This window comes from Pygocentrus nattereri, chromosome 2 (assembly GCF_015220715.1).
Source record: "Pygocentrus nattereri isolate fPygNat1 chromosome 2, fPygNat1.pri, whole genome shotgun sequence".
Lineage (NCBI taxonomy): Eukaryota > Metazoa > Chordata > Actinopteri > Characiformes > Serrasalmidae > Pygocentrus > Pygocentrus nattereri.
This window is the reverse complement of record NC_051212.1, coordinates 7,292,934-7,303,137: the sequence shown is the minus strand read 5'-3', so window position 1 is coordinate 7,303,137 and position 10,204 is coordinate 7,292,934. Positions and strand designations below refer to the sequence as shown.

General features: G+C 43.3%; 2 long non-coding RNA genes across 4 annotated transcripts in view; one reads left to right on the top strand and one right to left on the bottom strand.

Annotated features, from left to right (window-relative positions):
- The window catches only part of LOC119265211, a 6,630-nt gene extending 4,585 nt beyond the window's left edge, over positions 1-2,045 (top strand). For 2 of the 3 annotated variants that reach the window (XR_005131484.1, XR_005131483.1), the window contains 3 exons: positions 1,246-1,405; positions 1,670-1,768; positions 1,901-2,045. This is a non-coding gene — a long non-coding RNA (uncharacterized LOC119265211). Of the gene's footprint in view, positions 1-513; positions 741-1,245; positions 1,406-1,669; positions 1,769-1,900 lie in introns of all 3 variants that reach the window. The other variant, XR_005131482.1, reaches the window with a different exon arrangement.
- A 1,828-nt stretch (positions 2,046-3,873) lies between these two features.
- Positions 3,874-5,815, bottom strand: LOC108443960. Its single transcript, XR_005131449.1, has 3 exons — positions 5,605-5,815; positions 4,444-4,493; positions 3,874-4,357 (listed from the first exon to the last, which is right to left on the bottom strand). It is a non-coding gene; the product is annotated as an uncharacterized LOC108443960 (long non-coding RNA).
- Positions 5,816-10,204: the final 4,389 nt, after the last annotated feature.

Here is a 10,204-nt window from a genome sequence, read left to right as displayed (position 1 = left end):
CAACATGCCTGTTCAAATTATTTCATAAACCGAGAAGTGACAAAAGTGGAGATACGAGGTTTTGTTCCGACAGCAATGATACAAGATACAAGAACAGCTGTGTGGGTGTCTGTGGTTTGTGTGAGACAGAAAGATGTGTGTCTTGTGGGCCTTCAAATGAACTGTCACTCTGTTATTATGCAGCTCTTAGTCGAACTGTTCTTCCACTTAACGTGGGCTCTCGCGTCTCATCTCAGTGCTGGCTCACCTCTCTTCTGCCATGGAGAACAGCTAAAACACCCCCACAGCAGCACAGAGAGAACATCGACACGTGGTAGACTCTGACCGCATTCAGTTGTTCCCTTATAGAGACGTTTAAAATCGATGTAGAGAGAGGGAGAAAGAGAAAGCAAAGCAGCTGACTACAAACGCTCACTGGCGGAGAGAGACTGAATAGAAACCTCCACTGCCAGAGGCTGTCTATAAAGCCGGCGCTGGGGCAGCCGACTCGGACTGAGCTGAAGTGCAGGGCAGGTCCGGCTGAACTCGTGTTGAGGTCCTGCTGCATCTGGTTTTCAGTTAAATCGCCTCGTTTGTTTTCCTCTGTTCTTTTGTTTGTTTGTCTGTTGTTCGTAGCTGTAAATATATCTCTGGGCTACTTTTGGGGAGGGGTCTTCACATATTATTGAATGTGGCTGCGCTGGGCTCTAGTTCTTCTAGTTAGTATTCAGTGGGCTATTCAGTCTGGACACACTGAGGAGGTCAGTACTGACCATCAGCGCACTTAACACAGCATTTAGTCTAAATATTAGTGTAATATTTACTACTTTTACAAGGCTGTTCACTTTCTTTTATTTTATCATATAAATGAATCTCTTTAATCTGTAGGCCGTATATTCTGTATAAAAATCAGACACTGTAGACGATCACTCATCATTTCTTTACTGTATTTCTGTCTATTTATCGCTCCTCCTGTTTCTAAAGTGGAAACTTTACAGTAGAAGGGAAAAACCTGCATTACTTTCAATGCAAGTCAATGGAACCGGAATGTTCTCCAAGTGAAGTTTGGCCGTTTATTTTGCTCCATCCTTCATGAACTTCACAGACAATATAAAGGCCAACATGCCTGTTCAAATTATTTCATAAACCGAGAAGTGACAAAAGTGGAGATACGAGGTTTTGTTCCGACAGCAGTGAAATGCTCGGAGTTACAAGGCTGTAGTTTTAATGGTGACACTGTTAACAGCGAGTACTTTTATCTTGCAGATACAAGAGATACAACAGCTGCTGGTGGGAAAATGGATTACCAGAAGAACAGAAACAGAAGATGTAAGAGGAGAGAAAGAAGAAGAACAGAGCCTTTAACTGGTGAAGAGAGGTATCCAGATATTACTGACACTGAGAAACCCCCCAGAGAGCTGTACAGGTGGGTTTTACAGAGACACTAAACACAGCAGACACTTTTACAGCCTGTGATATTATGATCATGTAGAGGGTTCAGAAATTTCCTGTTTGAAGTTTAATGTAAAACAGGCGACGGCCTTCGTGTCCCAGTGCAGCGATTGGAGTAACACTAGTTTCAAGCTGGTCAGCTTTTATATGAAACAGTGGAAGTAATGAACTGGACCTGTTGAATGTGGATCATTAATAATGAAATATATGATTAAAGGTTTCACTGTTTCCTCCTCAGTCAGTGGGGAAGAGAGTGAAGAGTGTGATGTGAGGAAAGAGGAAGAGAGCAGTGAAATAACGAGGAGCCGCAGTCTCGATATATTCATTGATTTCTGTGGTGAGTTACATGAATTATCTCTTTCACTGGTTTGATAATTAGCTGATGTGTTGGAGCCGTGAAGTATTAAACTGATTAAGTGCAGCATTACATTCATTTAATCACCGTCATCTAAAGAAGTTCTCATTACAGACGAGGACGACAGAGAACTGAGGCCTGACCCAGGACTGTGTGGAGGACAGAGAGCACAGAGAACTGACCCAGGACTGTGTGGACAACAGAGAGCACAGAGAACTGACGCAGGACTGTGTGGAGGACAGAGAGCACAGAGAACTGACCCAGGACTGTGTGGACAACAGAGAGCACAGAGAACTGACCCAGGACTGTGTGGAGGACAGAGAGCACAGAGAACTGACCCAGGACTGTGTGGAGGACAGAGAGCACAGAGAACTGACGCAGGACTGTGTGGAGGACAGAGAGCACAGAGAACTGACGCAGGACTGTGTGGAGGACAGAGAGCACAGAGAACTGACCCAGGGCTGTGTGGAGGACAGAGAGCACAGAGAACTGACCCAGGGCTGTGTGGGCTGGTGTCTGAGGAACCAGCTCCTAATCAATGCAGAGAAGACCAAAGAGTAGTGATGACCTTTCTCCAGGCACAGTCCATTAAAGATTCTTTAGCTTTTTATTTGTATTTTGTTTATTTGTATTTGTTTTTATTGTTAAATTTTGTGAAGAATATAGTTTATATTGTTTTATCTTATATATTGTGCAAACATGGTAATAAGCAACAACCTGTAACCGTGTTAAGTGATTAATAAAGTCACTACCTTGTTAATTCTCTCTTGTTGCTCGTCTTTGAGGGCTTTGCTGAGCCTTTGATGCTGTAGCTCTGTAAACGTCCCTACAGTGGGACCAGTGAAGGACTCTAATCTGATCTTAGTCTTACTTCTCTGCTCTTTTTACTCAGACCCTCACTTTCCTCCAGTGTGTTGATTTAATGCCATTGTTTCTGTGTCATTATTAAGTGTGTGTAGACTTTATAAGAGAAACTCTTGGTTTTGCTTTGGTTTTACAGCAGAGTCCAGTTTATTTTTCGGAGTCTCACTGCTGCAGACACTGTTATGGTAATTCTGTGTCGGGATCCATCGTTTCTGTGGAGTTTCAGTCAAATCTCTACAGTAAAAGTGTTGTGTTTATATTTTTGATCAGTTTATTTAAAGCACTGCTTTCTTAGTTGACCCTGTTTTCGACCTTGTAGCCTGTAAATCGATGTTACACTGACATCATCTGGCCAAATGAGTGAACAGTAACCAGCAGCCCGTCTCTGCAGAAAAGGGTGTGAATAGTTTTGAAAAAGTTAACGTTACTCTGAAAGGCTGATGCTTCTGTTGTGGCCTGTGAACAGTGTGATGGTTCCTGTACATCAGCCTCATGTACTGTGTGTTTGATTCAGACAGAGTGTTATTATTTCCTCATTTCTGGGTAAAATGTTGGGTCTGGGTGTGTTTGTGTCTCATCAGATGAATTTAAAGGTCTGACAGAAAACTGGATGGACTGAAAGACTCACTGAGGCTCGTACGTTTTACTCTAGAACGTCTTTATACTCGTCCACAAGGCTGATATAACAGAAGCCACACAGAATATTGTGGAACTGTTTTGGACTAAGACATGGCCAAGTGGTCTTGGGTGAGCTGCTTGGAACCAGAGTACAGTCGTCTTTCTTCTTATCCAATATGCTCAGTGTTGTCCTTTACATTGTCTGTACATTTAATAAAGAATGAACCAAAAGAAATGGCCCAATATGACTCAAAGACGTCTGGTTCCACTGACTTACATTCAAAGAAAAGTTTTTTTTTCTTTTCCTGTAAAGTTACTGTCTTTGAGGTAAGATGTTTTCATTCCTTCATTATATACTATTTTTCTTTATATATGTGTGTGTGTGTAGAATAACATAATATATAACTATTAGATTTGATATTGGAATAGTCCAGCATTTGTACAGTAAAGTCAAACATTCCTACTAAAAATGTAACAATCATTTCATCATGAACACAAAATTGATAAAGCAGGATTATTTTACCCCTTATGTTATTATTTGACTGATATTTTAATACTTAATACATTACACAATAAATTAAAGAATGGAGGAAGATGTAAAACCATAATGAACAGGGTAAATATTTCCCATGTGTTTAATAACATTTACAGTAAACATTTCCACAGTTTTCTATATGAAAGTCTTTAAATACAGTAAGCAGTGCGAACTGTTTGAACTATACTGTATAATCAGGGATCAGTCATGGTCTTCATGGGACCCTGGGCACAAGTTAAACTCAGCAAGCACATGAAAATCATCTAAAAACCATCTTCAACTGTGATTTCTGCTCTTCATCTTTTCAGCCCAATCATCAATGCAGAACCTAAAGCCGTCTTACATGCATCAAAATGCTGAGACTGTCATGCACCGTCTAAAACATCCCATCTGAATGGTAACAAGATCCCACAGGTCAATAACATCAAACCTGAGGGGCTGTACAGAGTCCAGAGTCCAGTAAACATGCTTCACTTTACAGTCTTAGTGACTCTGACTGAGTGACGGAGCTGAATCTGTGAATGACCTCCACAGCAGATCATCTGCAGTAAAGACTGAAACACAAGCAGCGTCCAGTGAGAGAAACATCGAGGCAGTTTGGCCAGAAAACTACAGACATTCACAAACACATTTTACTGACCTGTCAGTCATCCAGCGTCCTCCATCTGAGCTGCTTATAAAGGAGAAGACCTGCAGAAATGTAGGAATATGGACATCGTGGACGTCATAACATGTTTACATTCATGAAGAAGTCGTTTAAACTCAGGAAGACTTAAAATCTCAGGTTTAAAATAAAGTAACGTAATGAAAAGAAAAGGGAAACTGAAGAGACGTGTGAACGTGTGGATGAACTGAACGTGCATTAATTCAGGTTCATGTTCTCTCTGCCCAACACATCCATGATCAGATCATTCAGGAGTTCAGTTGGAGACTCGGAGCGGAGAGGAGACTGAACCGTGTAGGACAGAGACCTCCAGGACTGGACATCATTTATGATGGACACTAATGACCCATATAAGAACTCAGAGCAGGAATAAAGAAGTTAATTCAGACGGCAGCTTGTCTTCATTTCTCTGCTCTGTCCTTCTTTTTCTGTCCTCACCTCACAGTAAATAACCTGACGGGAAAACAAAGTAAATTCAGTGACTTTTAAATGACCGCAGGGACGAACGGACGTCTGGACCAGCCAGCAGATCTGGTCATGTAAAAGCTCCCTGTGGATGTGAGCTGTGAAGCCTCAAACACAGACCTACTGCTTCTCCAGAGCAGGTCTACTTAGACCACTTAACACACTTTAATGAAACTGCATTGATCACATTCAGTCCTACATCAGTCAGAAACAGAGAGCTTAGCAGAGTCGCTGTTGAGCTTTTAGTCTCCATCCAGCAAACGTCACATCCAGGGACTGCACTGAGCTGCGTTCACTCAGATGAACATCATTTAGGTTATTTTACAGGTTTTCTAAGCTCAGCCTGATAATCCAGTTAATGATTTCCATCATTTTAATGACCTACATTACAGTAAAGTATGAACCAGTGCAGTCGTAGCAGTGGAGTAAACTGCCACCTGAACCAGCTCACGAAGCTCTTAATGACCAACCGATGAGCTGAATCAGGTGAGCTGAGGCTGAGAGCAGTCAATATGTCCTGGGGGTCTTCAAGACCAGGACTGGAGCAGAGAACCACTGTTCTAACCTGTTTACTCTGACCTGCTCATGTACCGGACTCTAGAACCAGAGAGAACAGCTGGATAAGATAAACCTTCATTAATAAAATCTCTGATTATCTGAGGGGCAGCTCACCTGTTCACCTGACGTCTGCAGATGGTTCTTATTCTTTCTGTCCTCTCTCATCCTTTCTTCTGTTCATCTAAACCCTTTCACTGCTCTTCTCATTCAACGTTCCCTGCAGTGTCTTTCAGAGCTCATTACTGACTATTCTCCGTCTCTACACTGCTGTTCAGCCTTATTAGTGGTGGAAATGAGATGCTGAGCTGGTCAGACTGATGGGAGGAGCCACTGTCAGTCAAAGGCTGAATCAGCCAATCACATCCAAAGCATTATTTGCCAACCTGCCTTATATTGGCTAATCAGGGTGATATTGATATGGTGTCTCATAAAAGGAGAACAGGTCCAGGATCAGATTTGATAAACACCCTACAGTCACTGTGTAACTAATGAAAAGCTCTGCTAAGTGGAGCTTCTGAGTAACTCTGAGATGTTTGTAGGAGGTGATGGAGTTTGAGGGACTCTGACTGATCTTAGAAGAAGATCTACAACAGGACTGCACTGATGAGATTCACTAACCGTCTAATAAAGTTCTCAGATGTCACGATGAGAAAAACGCTTTTCATAATAAACACAGTTACACATTCTGAGAATTTACTGACCACTTTTATTCATGACTTCATCGCGTGAAATCTGAAACAGCAACGACTTATAAAATCATCACTTCCTCCAAACCAGCCAACCAGGTTCCACATCATTTCCTCCTCTGATAAACTCCAACACCATCAAATCTTGGATCACATCTTTGACTATTTGGAGAAAATCCTTTTCAAAACGATTTGCTTGGACCTTCAGCTCTGCAGGCGAGCTCTGAAGGAGAACAGCAGAAACTGGTCCCCTCTGTTGACCAGCAGAGGTCAGTATGACACCCGTTTTACATCAGCTTTGACAGAATTAAAGCAGTGTTGGTTTTACTACAGTGCAGGACAAACAGAGAGACTTCACTCAGAGTCAGTTTTTTTAATTGTAGTAAATTTCATTATTCATCACTCACACAACTATAAAGAAACTCATGGAATTAAAAACAGTATAAAGAAATACAGAGAAAGAAATCTGAGTGTAAACAGTGGATATTTACAGGCTCAGATTTAAGCTGAAAGTAATAAACTGGATAAACAGAATAACATCGCTGTCCAAAGAACAACAGGTTTGTCCACAATGGTAACAGTGTGTATGTGTATGTATGTATGTATGTGTGTGTGTGTGTGTGTGTGTGTGAGTGAGAGTGTGTGTGTGTGTGTGTGTGTGTGTGTGTGTGTGTGTCAGCACAGCTACTGCACGGCTTCTGGGAGAGTGGGAGATGGAAGAGTTGGAGAATAAAAAGGTCCACCTACAGAGTCGACCTTTGACTTTTTCATGGAGCCCTTCCCAGTTTCTTTGCTCCGTTTGCTGATCACCCAAAAACACCCCCAAGTACTTAAAACCTTTGCTGGCCCACTTCAACCCTTGTAGTAGTCTGGGTGCACCACTTAACCAGATTCCCACCAACAGAGCCTCACTTTTGCTCCAATTAACCTTGGCAGAAGAAATTCTACCAAACCTGTGTACAGTGCTGATTAAGTAGTCAACGTCAGACTGAGTCTTAGCAATCACAATTACATCGTCAGCATAGGCAGATAGTTAAATCTTTGGGTTACAGGTTGGTACACTAAAACCAGAGAGAACGTGCCTTAATCTGTGTAAGAGAGGTTCTATTGCCAATGCATACAACATGCCAGACAGACGACATCCCTGCCTTATCCCCCTCTGAACTTTAAAAGGAGCGCTTAAACCACCGTTAACTTTCAGAATACTTTCAGCGTCACAATACAAAGCCCTGAACTTAGCTATAAGACCTGGGCTGAACCCAAAAGCTGAGAGAGCTTTCCACAAATACTCATGCTCAACCCAGTGAAAAGCCTTTTCCTGATCCAAAGAAATAAGACCAGTATCTAAGCCCAGTAGTCTTGAGACGTCCAAAATATCTCGAATTAAAAAATCTTGTCGAAAACTGACCTGCTTGGAATGCAGTACGTCTGGTCAGGATGGATGACCTGTCCCATGACCTCTTTCAGTCTGACTGCCAGTACTTTTGAGAGCAACTTGTAATCACAGCAGAGCAACGAGACAGGTCTCCAGTTCTTGAGCTCATGAAGGTCACCCTTTTTAGGCAACAGGGTCAGCACAGCCCTTCTGCAACTTGACGGCAGTCTCCCCTTAGCGAGGCTGTCATTGAGAACTTCCAGCAAGTCCTCGCCAATCACCGGCCAAAAGGACTTATAAAATTCTACTGGGAGTCCATCAATACCCGGTGCTTTCCCGCACTCCATACCCTGCAGAGCATCACTCAGCTCCACCAGGGAGAGCTGCCTCTCAAGGCCCAATGAAGAGTCTTCCACAAGCTTCGGAAGACCGTCAAAGAAACTTTTTTCCAGCTCTGGTTGCTCACTGTATTCAGAGGTGTAGAGCTCTCCATAAAACTTAGCTGCATGACTACGAATCCCTGCAGGGTCTGAAAGTAGAGCTCCAGATTCAGACCGCAGGGCATGTATACACCTCCTTTGGCCATTCTTGCGCTCCAGACTAAAGAAGAATTTGGACGCAGCATCCATCTGTGCCACTTTCTGAAAGCGTGACCGGACCAGAGCCCCCTGCGCTTTTACCCCAAGTGTAGCCAGTGAAGCCCGTGCCTGGCTACGAGTGTGATGCGAGTCTTGACAGCAACCGTAGTCAAGGTGATGCGTTGTTTCCTCCCCCGCCCTTTACGGAAGCGCCAGGTGGATACAATTAGGTGTGAGCATTAGCTTTAGCATATATATATGTACGATGGTACTGGGTGTAGGCATATCCTCACTTTGCTGTGGTCTGTTGGGACTTGGCTGATGGTCATCGAACGGTAGGTTGCTCCTAAAGGTGGCGCTACTTTGGCTTGTGGTTTAACATTAATGGGTAACGTCCCTGTGCAGGTGTGCTGGTCTAGGCAAGCTTCTCTCCCCATTCTGTGTCGACGGTGTGTTGGCGCAGAGCTCTCGGAAACCGCTTAAACGCTGTAGCCGTTTGTTGTGGCTTCACTGCATTTTATAATCTGATTGTGCTGGAGCAGCACCTATCCGTAGGCAGGTACGCGGTACTCCGCATAGTTTGGTGGGTACTGGTAGCTTATACCGCTAATGTCTGTTCATTGTAGGTGTGCTGTGGTTTGGGGCAACAGGTAACAGGGTGTGAGCCGTGTATAGCAGCAGCCGAAGGCCCTGCGTGAGCGTCGCCAGTGACCAGTCCGGGTGGCGCCTGGCGACTGGAACGAAGAAATATTTTGATACCTACGTAGTGAAATTGGAGCCGCTGCTGTGTCGGTGTTGCTGTGTCGGTGTTACTGTGTCGGTTACGCTGCTTGGTGTGTGTGTTGTGTGTGTTTTTTTTTTTTGTTTTTTTTCCCTATTTTAATTTACTTTTGCTTGTTTTGTTGAATTTGCTTCTTGGTTTTGTTCTAGTTGAACAGATTATATTTTGCTTTTGGTTATCAATTGATGCCTTATGTCGTGTTTCTGTTTAATTGACTTACTGTTTCATTTACTTTGGCAGCAGTGTTTGGTTTAGCGTGGGATTGTTTTTAAAGTATTATTATTTGTTATTACTGGGAAAACTTTGTTGGCTGTGAGGTGTCCTGTGGGTCTAGTGGTCGGAGCAATTGTGAAATTCTAATTCTTCTTCTTGTAGGACATTTGGATGCCCCCCTTTCTGTCTGTTCACTCGTGGTTTGGCGCCTTACTTGCTGTGGTGTGAGTTCATGTGCACCGCACTTTCGCTTGGGTGTGTGTGTGTGTGTGTGTGTGTGTGTGTATTGGAGACTTTAGAATACAGTCCTGGGGTGAAATTCCCCAGGTGTCATAGTCGGGTTTGCTATATTACTACGGGCCACACAAGCAGATCAGCAAGTGCCACTTTTTTAGTTTTGAGTGCCTCAATATCGCCTCGATTTCCTGTGGACTCTGTCAAGTTTTGGAGTTCCCCTATTTCTATGTCAAGACTCTTCAGTGACTGGGCTATGTCATTCGTGACGCTGTAAGTATACTGCTGACAGAGCTGTTTTATCTGGACCTTGCCAAAGTCCCACCATTGCTGTAAAGACTGAAAAGTAGTCTTAGTTGCTTGAAATCCACGCCAAAAGAAATTAAAGTGTCTCTAAAATGTGCATCATCCACCAAGGATGTGTTAAATAGCCAATACGAACTCCTTGGCTTTATATGCCTCACACCCATTGTACAGTGGACTAAACTGTGGTCAGACAAGGCAACCGGTGAGATTTGGCAATGTCTAAAAACACTAAGATGATGCTTAAAACAGTAAAATCTGTGGAGTCTTGCTAGAGAGATACGGTTCTCGCTTGTATGTGCCCAGGTACTGTTTTTGTTGGTCATTTAGAAACCTCCAAATATCACAGAGCTCATGTGTGTTGATTAGCTGGACCAGCCGTCTACGCGAAGCAGCGTGCGGTTCTGAGTGAGACTATCTGCACTGGACTCTGTGCAGTTAAAATCACCAGCTAAAACTAAATAGTCATCACTGCTGCAGCCACCCAGCGTTTTACACAGAACATCTAAAAACAGCATCCTGTCCACCCCACTGCAGGTGCACA